We start from the raw sequence: 17,637 nt of genomic DNA, 5'->3' as shown, positions 1-17,637 counted from the left end.
TTCACAGTAGTCCATTATACCACCTCCTCTTCCATGGGCATAATGTCTCACAACTATGTATGAATGCATTAGCTATATAACTGAAGATGCCATAAGTGAAAATTACATTGATGCCTCTGATACAAAAACCATTAATATTAGGTACTTTCCCAGTTACTATATAAAAAGGCCGGGACAGATAGGAAATTGAATTTGTATCTCACAAAATCCATGAGGTCACAAAGGACATTTTAATTTCAAATTTTATCCAAATGACTAGTTAAAGGAATTGTACTTTTTTTTTCTTTATACTTTTTTCTTTGTGCATTCTAGTAAATACTTTATACTATAATAATAATAATAATAATAATAATAATAATAACAACAACAACAACAACAACAACAACAACATTAACAATAACAATAAGAATAGCCTTTTTGTCATTGTACATTATGTATAGAAAAAAATTGGTTTTAGCCTTACTTGTGCAATCCATGACAAAAACAAACAAACAACATAAATATTATAAATAATTCCTATGCAAGTAACTAGGAAAAGAAAAGAAAAAAGAAAAACAGAGAAAAACTAGTTATATTTCCATGTGTGCGTTGTGGTTGTGTTTAAGAGTCTGAAAGCCCAAGGATAGATACTATTTCTAAACCTATTTGTTTGGCTGGCTATGCTTTGATGTCTTCTGCCTGATGCCAAAAGTGCAAAGAGACCCTGACCAGGGTGTGAATCAGGTGGGGTTTCCTGCTTACGTCTGCTACCGGTGCAATTGCCGGGTGACTGCGTGTCCGGCAGGTGCACATTGGAGCGAGATTTGGCTTGTGCACATGTGCAGGAAGCAAATCTCACGAGAAGACACACAGGCACGCAACATTTCGGCGATTGCACAGAAGCAAAAAAACCCAAACCCACTGAAAATCGCTGAAATCTCACATGCCCACATGTCCTCTCACAAGATTTTGCTGTATGCGCATGTGCAAAAGTCAAATCTCACTCTGACACTCACCAGTCACCCAGAGTTGCATGCACAGCTCTATTTTCGCTACCGGAATGCCATCCCCCCTGCCTAGGTAAGACCGCAATATTGGTGTGAATCATCTCTAAGTATCTTCCTTACTCTGCTAAAACAGCAATGTCTATCTGGTGTTAGAGGGCAACCAATGGTTGCTTTTGCGAAATGATCACACTCTGTAGTGCCTTCCTGTCCGCAACAGTTAAAGCAGCATACTATAGAATGCGGCCGCGAGAGCTATCTTGGGGCTTCCCAGATTCGTCCACGTTTCTACAACACTCCGTGGCCTGCACTGGCTGCCGATCAGTTTCCAGTCACAATTCAAAGTGTTGGTAATGACCTTCAAAGCTCTACATGGCAGTGGACCAGAATACCTCCAGAACCGCCTTCTACCGCACGAATCCCAGCGGCCGATAAGGTCCCACAGAGTTGACCTTCTCCGGGTCCCGTTGACCAAACAGTGTGGTTTGGCAGGCCCCAGCGGAAGAGCCTTCTCTGTGGCGGCCCCGACCTTCTGGAATCAACTCCCCCTGGAGATTAGAACGGCTCCCACCCTCCTTGTCTTTCGCAAATTACTCAAGACCCACCTATATCGCCAGGCATGGGGGAATTGAGACATCTCCCCTAGGCTTTTATATTTTATGTTTTTGGTATGTATGTGTTGCATGGGTTTTAAATTGTCGGGATTTTATATATTGTTCTCTTTTAATATTAGATTTATTGCAATGTTATATTGTTTTTGATTATTGTTGTGAGCCGCCCCAAGTCTTCGGAGAGGGGTGGCATACAAATCTAATAAAATAATAATAATAATAATAATAATAATAATAATAATAATAATAATAATAATAATAATAATATTGCAGTGATGGCGAACCTATGGCATGGGTGCCACAGGTGGCATGTGGAGCCATATCTGCTGGCACGCGAGCTGTTGCCCTAGCTCAGCTCCAACATAGAAACATATATAGAAACATAGAAGGCTGACGGCAGAAAAGACCTCATGATCCATCTAGTCTGCCCTTACACTATTTCCTGTATTTTATCTTAGGATGGATATATGTTTATCCCAGGCATGTTTAAATTCAGTTACTGTGGATTTACCCACCACGTCTGCTGGAAGTTTGTTCCAAGGATCTACCACTCTTTCAGTAAAATAATATTTTCTCATGTTACTTTTGATCTTTCCCCCAACTAACTTCAGATTGTGTCCCCTTGTTCTTGTATTCCCTTTCGTGTGTATGTTCTTGTATTCACAGATGCATGTGTATGTCGGCCAGCTGATTTTGGGATTACAAAGAGGTTCCAGGAGGGCATTTTTGGCATCCTGAGAGCCTCAGGGTTGACGGGGGAGGGCATTTTTACCCTCCCCCAGCTCCAGGGAAATCTTTCGAGCCAGGGGAGAGTGAAAAATCAGCCTACTGGCCCCACCAAAAGTTGGAAAACAGGCCATTTCTGGCCTCCAGGGGCCCTCCAGGGGATGAGGGAAGCTGTTTTTGCCCTCCCCAGGCATTGAATTATGGGTGTGGGCACTCACACATGCACGATAATGCTCACACACGCTCTTTTGGCGCCTAAGGAAAAAAAGGTTCGCCATCACTGCTATAGTGTAATGCAGTATGTGAGGACACTTTCTTTCGTGGACCGATATTTTAATAGAAGACTTACAAAATCTGATCCAAGGCCGAGTCCACCCGTAGGAAGAAAGCAAAGTCCAACCACTTCCATCCTCTGCCAAGAAAACTATATGTACTATAAAATGGAGTTGAACTCTACTTAATAGGGCACTTGTCTTTAAATTTTTTTTAAATGAGGAAAAAGATAAAAACATGTATGAAATCACCAGCTCTGCATTCCTGTTTAAAACCACTTATGTCAGCCAAAACATGAAATCTCCACCTTTATTTTAAAAACTCACTCCCCTAATTGGAGACCTGTTATCAACAGATAAAAGTGATCCAGCATGATCCTTATCTCGCCGCAGTAATGGGGGAAGAATGGAAAGAGGATGAAGAAGTGAAGAACTAAACTTGGCAAAGGGAAGATCTGGCAGACAAAGTTGACTCAAGATCGCTATCTTTTGGTTTGGACGGCTTGCAGTTTCTCTTTCTAAGTTAGCTGGACCAGATCCTGTTACATTTTCTCTGTAATCATGGCAAGAAATGGAAAGAGAGCAGCTTAAAATGCTTCAAAGTTTTTGGAACTCTTTCCGGTCTCTCTCTGTAGCTTGGATCATTATTCTACTCAAAACAGAAAATGACAGGCAGGTTTCCTAACAGAGCCCTGCAAACTATTTGCCATCATGCTTAATGCACTTTATGTTTCCTTTCATGTATAGCTTCATGCCAAGGACTTGCAGTTACGAGAAGGTTTTGTCTCTGAGAACAGAGGGGGTTTTGTCTCTGCACTTAAACTTCGTTTTTTTCTCTCTCTGAGGTTTTCCTTTTGTGATGGATGTAGTGATTCTGAAAGGTGTACACTTGGAAAACAATACAGACTGTTTTAGCCAGCTCAAGTTCCCATGCCAGTAGCCAGATTGACCAAAATACAATGATCTCTTCCCACAATAATTTCTTAAGCAGGCCTTGCCTCACTCTTTCCTTCGATATGACACAGATTTATGCAGCGGCCCAGGAGAGAGGGGTGGGTAAATACCTTGTATTCATTGCTCAAAAAAAAAAAAAAGGTTCTGTTTCCCATCAAGTCACAAATCTGAGGCACTAAGATCAATAGAAATCAGAAATGGGCCCTCTGCCATGTCTGTGGTGGCCAAACGCAAAGAAAAGTAGACCTCTTGCACTTATTTAAAAAGACAAGTTATATCTTGATTGACTTACGCATAGCTAGTTAATTCTGTAAGGTCCGTTATTGCAGAACCCAGCAAGCAGCAGGCTGCCGATTCAATCAAGGAATTACACTCAATTCTATTATCTGCTAATGGTCACTCTTTCTGCTTCTGCCCAGACTACATGAGGCATGCACCCCACGTTTCCCCAGCACTACAAAGTTCCCCATCCCTTTATTGTTTTTTCCCATATTTAAGATGCAATCTAGGAACGATGCTACTTTATTTCTAAGAAGCTGGACTATCCGTTTTTCCTAACTGCAAACATTCCATTCACCTATAAAGAAACTGAAAGAACAACCTGTTCCATGTTAGTTGGATTATTGTGGCATTACAGCTACAACGGTACCATAAGAAAAGAAGAGAAAAAAGGCTCCATTGCAGAGAGGAAGGAAGATAACTTTGATAGAGGGCAGATCTGATATCAAAGCAACCAGAAGAGGGAAAAATAGGTTAAGTCCAAGGCAGGCAGAAATGGTGCTTAGTACTTCAGATGCCTCTCTAATTCAGTAGGTATAAGAAGAAGAGGAGGTACAGCGCAACCCGACTTGCAAGATTCTGGTATTATAGCCACTCTCAATAAAAGCATTTCTAATCTTATTTACGGGATTATTTATGGGACTGTCTTCTGCCTCACATGTCCTAGCGACCAGTTAGGTCGCAGAGACTCAGCCTCCTCCGGGTCCCTTCGGCCAAACAATGCCGACTGGCAGGTGCGCAGGGGAGAGCCTTCTCTGTAGTGGCCCCGGTCCCCTGGAACCAACTCCCCCCCCTGGAGATTCATACCACCCCCACTCTCCTTGCCTTCTGAAAGGCGTTAAAAACAAATTTATGCTGGCAGGCCTGGGGACTGTGAGCGATAGTTCCACTCTGGCCATTAGTATGAATGAAGAGTGATTGATTGTTTTTTATGTTGGACTTTAACTATTTTTTCTAATGTTTCAATTGTATTCCATTTTTACCTGCCTTATTACCCTTGTAAGCCGCCCTGAGTCCAGAAGGGTGGCCTAAAAAATCTAACAGATAGATAGAGAGAGAGAGAGAGACAGACAGACAGACAGACAGACAAATAGATAGATGATAGATAGAAAGAAGATAGATAGATAGATAGATAGATAGATAGATAGATAGATAGATAGACAGACAGACAGACAGACAGACAGACAGACAGACAGACAGACAGACAGACAGAAGATAGATGGATGGATGGATGGATGGATGGATGGACGGACGGACGGACGGACGGATGGAATGAATGAATAATCTTGCCATGGAGTTGATTATTGGTGTGCTCTTTGTGGTGGAGCTGACAAAAGAGAAATGTGGGAAGGGTGTTGTTAGGTCAGACAAGAAGAGGCCGGACCCTTTAGCTGCTGTTTTTATTTTATTAGATCAAGCTGTAGCGTAGTTCACATACTTACACCAAGCGCCCAGGCGGGGCTCTTATAATGCACCCTGCCCGGAGGCGTGACTTGACAGCTATTTAAATCTGCTCATCATGCCAGATCCAATCAGTGACCAGCATGTAAATTTGAAGTATGCCCTCCCTCCCCCCAGATGTAACAGGGATAAAGGCTAATATTTGTGCTAACATCCAGAAAAGCAAAGGAAAGATACAGGCTGAAGTTTTAAAAAAAGAATACTGTAGTTCCTAAAGGGAAAACACAGCTACGGATAGACAGGTCCACATAGAGGAGAGGCTGCAAGTCTTGCCTTCTCTACACAGGGAAGGACAGGAGAATGACCAACCAGATTTTGCAGAGACCATAGTCCAGAATGAATTGCCTAGCCCTGTTATCAATTTATTAAATAGAATTTCCGAAGTTGACTTAAGAAATAGTTGGAAGCAGTATAGAGACAAGCAGCTTAGGTTATTGTGCAGAATCAAATGTTTATGCAGCCTTGCTGAGAAATCCCAGAAAATATCAGAGGGCATTTTTAAATATAATTCCACTTGGAGCTTTATTTAGGGGCCATGTGTTAATAAAGCAATAATTCAGGATGTCAAGCTTTCTTGCTTCTAGGAATGAGAAACTGATGCCCTCCCAAGTTTACAAAGAAGATGAGCTAGTTGTGTTGGCTGAAGTTGCTGAACAATTTAGTAACTGGAAGACCACCCTATTCTAATACATCATAATACTTACATTATTAAATTATTGTCTAAGGTTGTCACTTTTTTCCTAAAATTTCAGTATAAGACCTGGTTTATTTTACATTCAGGTTTTAGCTGAATTCTTAGTAGTTGCGGGGGGGTGGAATCAAAGAAAATTTAAACTATCCTAAATTTGCTTTCGAAATATCACTCTTAAAATGCACAGAATGTCTGCTTTCACCTTTAAAAGTTCCACATTTATGTTGCTTCAGAAACATTCTTCAGAAAGTTAAGTTTGACTTCAGTCTTCAACCTCCCTATTTATTAAAATTTACCTTATTTTCTTCACATAAGAGTAAGTGTCCCATAGTAGGGTGTTTCCTTCAAAAGTGGAGAAGGGTGACATCTAGTGGAGATTCGTGACAGTGCATGCTAATTATAAAAATATGAGTAGGCTCTCCAGATGTTAAGAAATAAAATGTAATGTAGCTTTACCTTACTGTAGTAAAATTATTTATGACAAATTTTCCCAACTGATTCGGTATGGCAGGGTTGTAACTTCCAAGATGAGATATCCAAACATCATTGGATTGGGGGGAGGGGCAATTTTATAGTCCTCTTCCTACAACTCTAAGCCACAATGAAGTCCAACATCCTTTAGGTCAGGACATATGAATTAAAAAACAAAACAATGAAACCTTCAATTGTGGAAAAGAAGAATTTCCACCCATTTTCCTCCAAAAATCATTCATATCTCATAAACTCTTATCCAGGAAGAGTAGTGGAAAGGCTCTATGTCCATGGTATATATCTCTTTTGTCCATCAAGGGAGTAGTGGGTGTGGCTTTGGCACTGCAACCAATTACAGTTTTTAGGATGAATATTCTGTGTTGCCTGATATCCCTGTGTGGAATGTTCTATAACAGTGATGGTGAACCTTTTTTTCCTCAGGTGCCGAAAGTGCATAATTCAATGCCTAGGGAGGGCAAAAACAGCTTCCCACGACCCCTGGAGGCCGTCTGGAAGCCAGAAGTAGCCTGTTTTCCAACTTCTAGTGGGCCCAGTAGGCTCGTGTTTTGCTCTCCCCAGGCTCCAAAGGCTTTCCTGGAGCCGGGGAGGGTAAAAACACCTTTCCCTATCCCCCCGAAGGCTCTCTGGAAGCCAAACGCCCTCCCAGACCCTCTGTGTGAGCCAAAAATCAGCTGGCCGGCACACACATGTATGTTGAAGCTGAACTAGGGCAGTGGCTCGTGTGCCAGCAAATACGGCTCTGCATGCCACCTGTGGCACCCGTGCCGTCACTGTTCTATAATGAAGAAATTCTCTTTTAATCTGCAGGGGAGTTTTATTGTCTTGGAGTGTTAGATATTTTATGCAAGGTCAGCCATTTAACTGGGTTTAGGTTTTGCCATGAGAAAACTAACTGGATGGAATTAATTAAACTTTGTGCAAGTTTGAGAAGTTTGATTGAACTCATGAGAAGTTTTCTTTTATACAATGGGCTTCTCTCGACACAATGTCGAGGAACGTGATGTAGCTCTAAGTGTCAGGTAGGCTGTGCATCTTGCAGCCCAATATGTTCCACCTGCCAGAAATGAGTCTCTGTGAGACTCATCACACCATCATCGCTGCCTTGTGAAACAAAATTGTGCAAGGTGGCAGGCCAAAGCCATTGTGTGGATTCGGAGGCTTTGGCCTGCCACAGTAGTTTAGCATTAGGGGCCTCGGGAGGAGTAGAGTGTGAGAGGGAAAGTTACTAGACAAAACAAATTCCTTTCTTCGAGCCAAGGTCATCTTTTGTTCTGCATCAACTGAAGAAAAGAGGAAATTGGTGTAATCCCTGCCCCGGACTGGGTCTTGTGATGGACTTGTAGGTGTGGAGATGTAAGATGAGCCTTAACCTGGGTGGGAACTGGGAAAACGTTAGTATCGGAATGAAGGTGACGTGACCAACATGGCTTTATTAATAAATCGAACCTTGAGTGAAGGAATTGGACTGGAACTTGATTTATTTCTCAGATGCTATTTGGGGTGCTGACACAAGGCTTGTGCCATTGCATGCATGAACGGCAGCAGGACCCCAGCTGTGCTGTCCCATTGGCAGCCCTGCACTTCTTTCATGCAATGGCACAAGAAGCCTTGCACAAACCTGCTCCACAAGGCAGTTGTGGTGGGCCAGCCACTGGGTTGGAGGCAAGAACAGGGAGGGGAGACAGCGGTGATTGGACATCCAGTTTTGGGAAAACACGGTACGAAAATTAAATGTTCTAAGAAATAAAAGCAGAATATTATATTTTCCCTAAAGGAGAAACATGTTTGATATGTCGGAAGAAAGGCCCAAGAGGCCAGGTTGCAGTAACGATGGTTTATTAACGATCAGTAAACAGAACAGAGAAAAACCTCTTTGACAGGTTATTTATACTCCCAACTAACTCACAGAACAACCAACCACAGAGCAGTAACGATCCCGCCCAAACAAAGCTTCCTAACAACAACCAATAGCTTAAGGGGAAAGGTTTACCCAATCAGGAGATTCATAACAATGTTTCTAAAGAAAAACATAAACTCGGAGCCTCAGCTCCCTGCCCCCACCCAGTGGATATTTTGGTGCCAACCACTCTACAAGAAAAAGGTTGGACCAACTTACCTTTAAAAAAAAAGACATTGCCTTCAGGACAGGATAGGATTAGCCCTCACTCAAGATCCAAACTAGAATAAAGCCGTTAAGCTATAATAGGAATTGCTCAAAGCTCTTTCATTACATCAGCACCGAGAAAGATTCAACCAAGCTTGGGACTCAAGCCAACCTACAAACCTACCCCTGCATTGCCCCATGGGAGTCTGACAATCAATGAGAATACATTCTTTACACAGGAACAGGAAGCTCCAAGGTGGGGCCCAACAGAAAGTATAAATCTCTCTCTCTCTCTCACCCATGTGCTCTTTTTTGCCCTGGACCTCAAACCATGTGGTCCTGTACTTTAAACTATCTTTCCAAGCAGACTCCATGTTTCCAGTGTCTTTCTTCCCACTTGGAATTGAAGAAACAACTATAGGAGCCCCCGCTTTTGGGGCAACCTGAGTCTTGGGGGCAAAATCCAAGAACATTAACCAAGGGCCTTAGACTAAGAGTGTGGTCTATAATAACTGGTACTCCCGTTGTCTGTGTTTTTATCTTTATTTCAAGCCTGCAACTGGAAATTATTATACCAGTACCCCTTTTTATTACACTTTTCATTTCCATCTTTGTGGGATCTGTGTTGACTCTATTGACCTTATTGACTCTATTGATTCTGCCTGGACCTTTATCTTTAGCAAAGGCATCCTCCAATTTTATACTAAGGCTGGAAGACACTGTTGCCCCAACCAACAGTGCACCCGCAATGCCAATCCCTTGGCATTGCAGAGAACTGGCAAGGCCTGGTTGATTGGTTATTGTTTTATTCTTATGTGACTTGTATTAACTTCATTGCGGTCTTTGTTATATTGATACTTAAGTGTGTGTGTGTGGAAGGGAAGTGGTTGTGTTGGAGAAGGTGAGTTGGAAGTATGGGAAAGCCAGGGGCGAGAGCTGGAGCCTCACCTGCTCAGTGTGAAAACAGAAGCAGCGGGGGGGCTGTCCATAGCCTCCTGCCTGATATGAATGCTGGGCAGACCCTGGGGTAAGGGGGATAGGGGTTATGGGGGGTGGGATCTCTGGGGAATGGGAAAGCTGAACATTTGGTTATGACTGGGAGAGTCAGATACGGCGGGAGCCGGGGGGGCAGGCTGGGAAAAAGGGAACATGATATCTGCAGCTGTGGGATTGAAGACATAGCTTTTTGTTACATATTGCAGATTTATGTGCAGATTGCAAGTTAGATATTTTTATGTACAGACTGTCCCCCAACTGCAGATAAATCTCAATTTGCATGTAAAAAAAATACTAGGTGTTCTATTCTGCCATTGCACTCTCAAATTTGACATTTTTCAACCTCATCTCTCCTACATGCCTCTGCCTTGGGTCTCTTGAATATACAGTATTTTTAATAAAGCCTTCTTGGGAACAGAACCGTAACAAATACAGAAGCTGTCAGTATTGCAGTAATTGACCAGGAGAGGGAGCCAAAAAATCATTTCTCTTCCTGCCTTCCTGTGAGCTACCTAGTATGCAAATGCAACCTTTGAATTTTGGCAGTGGAATGAGCAACTGCCCAAACTCAATGTCTTTCTATATCTAAATTAGGATTGGGTGCTAGTTGCAGAGAGAGCCAACTGCAGAATTCTGGGGGCTGAAATTTGGATGATCTCTGAAGTGAGTGCATTAACTGATTTCAAAATATGCTTGTGTATGAGAGATTTTGAATGTCCTTTTCAGGGCATATTAATGTGGAAAGGATGTTTTGGTTTCTCAAGTGATGGAAGCTGGATGTCCACGTTCTCCAAGGTTTTGAAGCTAAATAACGCCCAATGCAACATATCAGGATCAATAGAGTGCTACAAATGGCATAAATTATGCTTAGACCTTAGAGACAAGCCCATTCAATCTGTGAAGTGTATGAATTATATGCAGTTTACGGCTAAGCATTTTTATGGGGAGGAAAAGGACCTTGATTGGCCAAGAAATTTTGAGTTTTGATAGCTGATTTTAGCAGTTAGTAAAAACATCCAGCAGTTGCAATGCAGCTTGGCAAAGAGGCAAAAAATTAATACAGCCTTTGAATATATCCCTTCTCAGGACTCTAGCTTGATTAAGGAAATGCTTTAAAAGATCCTAATCCTAGGCCTCCATCTTCAGTTCCAGATCAAAAAGCTCTCCAGAGAATGATGCAATCCACTAAAAGGCCCTTCCAATAGAAATGTATGCACATTACCATTCTACCCATATTTCATAACAACATCCTTACACAGCTGAGCCACTTTCCTGGGCAGACAGAGCTTCCTTGATAACATAGTCAAAATGGACCTTTGCGATTTTGTGGTGGTCTTCCAGATTTCCACCCATCCTTCAGGAACCAGGTCTGGCCCTTTATGCTTCGAGATCAGATCCAGAGTTAAATATGACTCAGCAGTGTGAGGCAAATACTGTCTCGGGATGGGAGGCATTGTAGGAAAGTAGAATTCAGCTCATGGAATGATTAAATAATTGGCTTGTGTCTGTCTAAGCCAATGTTTCTAAACCTTGTTGGTTTTGAGATTTCAATTCCCGGAATTCCCCAGTTGACTCTTTCTATAATTCTACGGTGAATCACAATGATACATGTCATGACATTAACACACAAAAGATCAAAAGGGCAAAAAAAATCTCATGTGTTTAATAGTAATGACAGCAGATACATCTTCCTTTCTGGCACTATTACATTTTTCCAAGACAGTGTTTTACAACCTTAACAACATTAAGACCTCAACATGTAGACCTGAACTCCCCAAATTTCCCAACTGGCCATCTTAAAATTGCTAATACAGTGGTACTTCTCCTTAAGAATGCCTCTACTTAAGAACTTTCCTAGATAAGAACTGGATGTTCAAGATTTTTTTGCCTCTACTTAAGAAACATTTTCTACTTAAGAATCTGAGCCCAGAAATATTTCCCAGGAAATTTGAGAGCAGCATGAAGGCACAGCCAATTTCCTGCCATTCCCCCTTTAATCCCAGCCATTCGGGGCTGCCAGAGGAGCCTTTAGGTAGCGCTTAAGGAGGCTTTGGCAGTCCAGAACGAACGAAGCATTTTCCTTTCTCTGGTCGCTTGGACAGGGAATAAACATCTGCCAGCGCCCAGAGAAAAGAAACACTCCCTTCGCTCTGGACAGTCAAGGAGTCACCACAGCGAACGAAAAGTGCCAGCTACAAAGCGAGCGAGTGAGAGGAGAGCCTTTCAGCATGGGAAGGAAGAGGCAGCCCAATCCAATAAATCAAATAAATCAAATAAATCAAATAAATCAAATAAATCAAATAAATCAAATAAATCAAATAAATCAAATAAATCAAATAAATCAAATAAATCAAATAAATCAAATAAATCAAATAAATCAAATAAATCAAATAAATCAAATAAATCAAATAAATCAAATAAATCAAATAAATCAAATAAATCAAATAAATCAAATAAATCAAATAAATCAACAAATCAATCAATCAAACAAGCAAACAAATAAATAAATAAATTTCCATTGGTGGAACTGTGTTCCACCCCGTCCTGCCTGCTGCCCATCCCTGCATATCACCCATTCCCCCACTCTCGAATAAAACAGAAACAATTCTCCATCTCCCCCTCCCCATGTAGGCCACCCTGAACTGAGGCTAGGCTCTGAGGCTTGGCCTGAAATAGAGGCTTTGACCAGCTGCAGCACTACTGCTGCCACGCAAACGGCAAGTTGGCACCATTAGGGAAAGGCACAATTGCCCCCCACACACACACGTCCTAGGGCAGTGATAGCGAACCTTTTTTCCCTTGGATGACGAAAGAGTGTGCACCCCACTCCCCCAAGGCCTTCTGGAGGCTGGAAACAGCCTGTTTCCCAGCTTCTGGTGGGCCCAAAGGCTTCCCTGGAGCCAGGGGAGGATAAAAACGCCCTCCCCCATCCCCCGGAGGGCTCTCTGGGAGCCAAAGAAACACCCTCCCAGAACCTCTGTGCAAGCCAAAAATCTGCTGGCTGGCACACACATGCACATTGGAGCTGAGCAAGGACAACAACTCTTGTGCCAGCAGACATGGCTCCGCATGCCACCTGTGGCACCCGTACCATAGGTTCACCATCACTATCCTAGGGTCCCCCAGGACTGCCATTTGCCACTTTGCTTCAAGCGCTGTTCTTTTTCTGTTAACAGGTTCCTGTGGCCTATCCACCACCTTTGCAGTGATGAGCTGTAAGATCTTAAAGACAAGGTTTTACATATGATGATTTTACAGTCCTAGAGAAATATAAATGCAGGTGTTCTCTGGTTCAGTTGGAGAAGAGGCAGAACTTCCTCAGCAGAAGAGCCGAGGTGGCGCAGCCGGTAGAGTGTAGTACTGCAGGCTACTAAAGCTGACTGCTAGATCTGCAGGTCAGCGGTTCAAATCTCATCACTGGCTCAAAGTTGACTCAACCTTCCATCCTTCCAAGGTAGGTAAAATGAGGACCCGGATTGTGGGGGCAATATGTTGGCTCTGTTGAAAAGTCATATTGCTAACATGCTATTATGCCCTTTATTAAAAGGGCATTATAAATAAACGTTTTATTATTATTATTATTATTATTATTATTATTATTATTATTATTATTACTACTACTACTACTACTATTATTATTATGTCAGTACAACACAGCAAATGAGATCACTATACTGGATTTCGTATTTCATCACCTGTCGGGCACTTTCCAAGCACCTAGGACTGTGTGATGTAGCGGCGAATTATGTTTGCCGATCCCCGTAAAGCGGCCTTTTGCAATTGACAGATGGAGATTTTGTCAATTCCAATGGTTTTCAAATGTCCGCTGAGATCCTTTGGCACTGCGCCCAGCGTGCCAAGTACCACTGGGACCACTTTCACGGGTTTATGCCAGAGTCATTGCAGCTCGATTTTTAGATCTTCGTATTTCACTAATTTCTCTAGCTGCTTCTCCTCAATTCTGCTGTCTCCTGGGATTGCGATGTTGATGATGCATACTTTCTTTTTCTCCATGATCATAATGTCTGGTGTGTTATGCTTCAGAATTCAGTCAGTCAGAAGTCGGAAATCCCACAGTAGTTTTGCTTGCTCATTTTCGACCACTTTTTTGGGCTTACGATCCCACCAGTTCTTTGCCACTGGTAAATGGTAGTTCCAGCACAAGTTCCAGTGGATCATCTGTGCAACAGCATCATGTCTATGCTTGTAGTCAGTTGTTGTTGTTGTTGTTGTTGTTGTTGTTATTATTATTATTATTATTATTATTATTATTATTATTACTACTACTACTACTATTACTACTACTGATTTTAAAAATAAGCTGCCCTACCTGCAGTCTAAAATCTCACCTCCAGATTTGTCCTTATGGGACCCTGCGTTTTTCTTAACAATTATCTATGAGCTGGGGTTGCTAGATCAAAACCAAGTATAACTCACGTTCTAATTCATGAGTTTTGCATATTGGAATTTGCATATTCCTGAGTTGCTAAGTGAGTCATTTTCTTCCAGATGGAGCCTAAATTAGCATAGAGAGAAAAGGATATTGTAGTAAAAACAAAAATGACAGAACCCATCCATAAGGGAATTGAAAAAGGTCAAGATGGCACTATGACATGATTGAAGCCTCAGTCCTTTTAATTTTGTGTCCCAGTGGAGTGCATAAACTAAATATCAATGTACTGAAATAGCATAGTTATTGTACTAAAATGGAATGACAGAAGGATTATAGGATTAAAGTTATGGGTTAAAAGGATTGAGCTACTTTTATATTAACATTGTATGGATATACTTTTAGTTTCAATAAACTTTACTCACTTATTCATTATTTTATATATTGTTTTCTGATTTTCTTAGGAGACAGCTTATTCACAAGATTTACTCACCTGTAGTACCCATACAAAATATTGGTAGTCCTTCTCCAGCCCTTAGTCAGAGCAAGGAGAGACATGAGCAAACCTTTCTGGGAAAATGATGCTATACATGAGGGCATGCAAACCTGATGTAGGGTTAAAATATAATATTGTAGGTTGGAGTAGTAGAGAAGAATTATAGGGAAGACCTGGATACACGAAGACCCACTGGAAGAGACTGGTCAACTGTGGATCTAGCACAGGAACCATTTCTCTCAATTATAGCATCTAGTTCTTCCTCTTCATGATAAGAACTACAAGTAAACACCTCCCCACTAGCCTGGGATACTCTTTCTCAGCAGTCACCTGAATAATCTCTGCCAGGAGCAAGATTAGTCCTTCTATTAACTATCTTCTATAGACCCAAATATTTCTGTTCCAATGCTGGTTGCAGGACACTTACATTGTGATACAATCGAATGACCTCCTGGATTTTTGCTATGAAGCAAAAAACGGTCATCTATCAGAGAGATGGGAAGATGCGTCCGAGAAACATTGACTCTGGGTTAGCTAAAGTGTCATGGAAGACTGGGACAGCATGTGGGGCATTTACAGGGCAGGTATCAAAAAATTCAAGAAGACAATCATAATTATACAATCAAAGCCTTTGACTTTCTTTGAAATTGTCTCAGCCTAGCAGATGTCCTAGACAGAATGGTCTGGTTTATATAGTCCACTAAGCCAAGATTTGCTTAACCATAGACACTTTGGATGCTTCAAAGGTTTTGCTTAAATCCTCATAGCAGGGAAGCATCTATAGCTTGCATGGAATGCAAGAAATCCCATCTTGTCCTCTAGCCCTAAGACCAAAGAGTTCAAATGAGAACCCACATCTAGCTTAGAGAGGAAAATAAGCAAAAGTTTGTGAAATGTGAAGAACTACCTGTCCAAGCTCCACAAGTACATGCATACAACTATATTCCACAAGCTCCAGTCAACTCCACAAGCTCCAGTCCATTCTTTTCGAAAACATTAGTCCCCAGCTTCAAGAAGAACACATTGGTTTATAAACATATTGTCATAGATCTCAGCTTTTATGATAGATTAATATTTTCTCCTCATTTCTCCTCAACATGCACTGCATGAGTCCTGTTATTCTGCTGAAAGCACTTGAGGCATTCAATAGCAACTGATTGTAGTAATTACTTGAACGCGGTTATTTACACTGGACATGGACTTTAATAACTTGAGCACATCTTGGAAGACCCCTGGATTGCTTGCTTTTGGGTTCATGTAACAGAAAACACATTTCTTTACTGTGGGCCAAATGTAGTTGCCCAGCTGTGAGTACCTGCAACAGTTATAAGCTTAGCCTTCGAAAGTACTGTATTAGTGTATTAGTGTATGATGTCACTTTAAATATCTGAAAGAAAGACACATTGAAGATAAATCTCCTTCCATCTTGTTCCAAAATGCAGGACTGTGAATTTAATATACACAAAGTGAAATTTCACTTGAATGTTAGAACTTTTTTTCCTAACAATAAGAACATTTTAATGGCAGAAGTAGTTCCCATTAAAAAAATTGGTTCCCATTCACAGAATGTGTTGAAATAGGGGGCAAACAGCCATCTACTAGAAATGCTTTTAAATTCCTGCTCTTAGTAGGAAGTTAGGCCCCATGGCTAGGACCATTCTTGCAAATCTATAAGATGATGTAATAGTTACAATCCAGGAGAGGGAAATGGAGTGAATCCACTTTTTAAAACCCAGGACAACAAGGTTTTTCATCTGAACTTATACAATGGAGCCCAACATTTACATTGCTAAGTGAGAAATTTGTCATTTTGTGAATTTTGCCCCATTTTAGAAACTTTACTTGCCAGGGCACAAGACACAGGGATATTGCAACCATCATAAATATGAGTCACTTGTCAAGCATGACTATAGCCATGCTGCAATGTACATAAGTGTGGAAAATGGTCATAGCTAACTAACACACACACACCCCCCCCGGGAGATTAGAACTGCCTCCACCCTCCCTGCCTTTCGTAAACTACTTAAGACCCACCTATACCGCCAGGCATGGGGGATTTGAGACATTTTCCCCCAGGCTCATTATTATTTATGTTTGGTATGTATGTGCTATTTGGTTTTAATTATGATAGGGTTTTTAATTATTTTTACTATTAGATTTGTGCCATTGTAATATTGTTTTTATCGTTGTTGTGAGCTGCCCCAGTCTTCGGAGAGGGGCGGCATACAAATCTAATAAATTGAATTGAATTGAATTGAATTGAATTTTTTTAGTGCTGTTGTAATTTTGAATACTCACTAAATGAACTTTTGTAAGTTGACAACTACCTGTATCATACATAGTTGTCCTTCACTTTGGGAGAATATTCTGTAATTCTATAGAAAAAAGCATCATTATCAGTATCAGCTACTTGGGTGGATTTTTACATTATAGAAGGCTAAATCAATTGGTTGGTCTCAGTTTATTATGTTGAACCAACACAGCTAATGGGATAGATAGTGCGCCAACCAAAAACTTAATCTCACTCTCTTTGTTCCTGTTTAAATTACATTTGAAGGGTTATTTCCTCAGAATTTAAAAATGTTGCCTTAACTGACCTACCAAAAGTTATTCATCAACTATAAAAGAATAAATTAGCCCCAGGTCAGGTATACAGCTAATCTGGTTTCTTGTAGCTATTTTTAGAAACAGTATTTATATTGGAATTCTACCACCTATCCAAAACCAAATAGCAAAAGCTGTCTTAAAAAACTACTTGATATTTAATTTTAACTGCAAAATAACATCTAGCTAGTCCAAATATTTGAAGGAAACATCTACGTGGATATTATTTGCATGATGCATATTTTTATAAATCTGATATTTTTATTTGCTGCTTCTAGGCAATTAAATGCGTCACCATGCAACTTGTTTGATATTGTTCCAGATTAAAGAAAGCCTTTCCCATATTTAAGAATTATTGATTATACATGCCAGTTTATTTTTTTAATGAAGCAGCTTTCCATGAATAAAAACCGTATGGTAAGAAAATAAAACATTTGTAAAATGTTTTCATTATCACATAAAGCATGTGTTTAGGAGGAAAAAGCATTGTTCAGTGAAATGACTGTATAAGCATTAAAGATCCAAGCAAATAACAGCACATAAATTTTTTTTAAAAAAATATCCAGAATTGTATTACT

The 17,637-nt window shown here is 40.9% G+C and overlaps 1 long non-coding RNA gene across 1 annotated transcript in view; it reads right to left on the bottom strand.

Annotated features, from left to right (window-relative positions):
* LOC139156782 (uncharacterized) overlaps positions 1-17,637 on the bottom strand; it is a 29,870-nt gene that overhangs the window by 11,881 nt on the left and 352 nt on the right. Inside the window, exon 2 of the long non-coding RNA XR_011557376.1 lies at positions 16,783-16,830. This is a non-coding gene — a long non-coding RNA (uncharacterized lncRNA). The remainder of the gene's footprint in view (positions 1-16,782; positions 16,831-17,637) is intronic.

The sequence above is a fragment of the Erythrolamprus reginae genome, chromosome 1 (assembly GCF_031021105.1).
Source record: "Erythrolamprus reginae isolate rEryReg1 chromosome 1, rEryReg1.hap1, whole genome shotgun sequence".
Lineage (NCBI taxonomy): Eukaryota > Metazoa > Chordata > Lepidosauria > Squamata > Dipsadidae > Erythrolamprus > Erythrolamprus reginae.
Note: the sequence above shows the minus strand (reverse complement) of the source record. Positions and strands in the feature narration are given on the sequence as shown.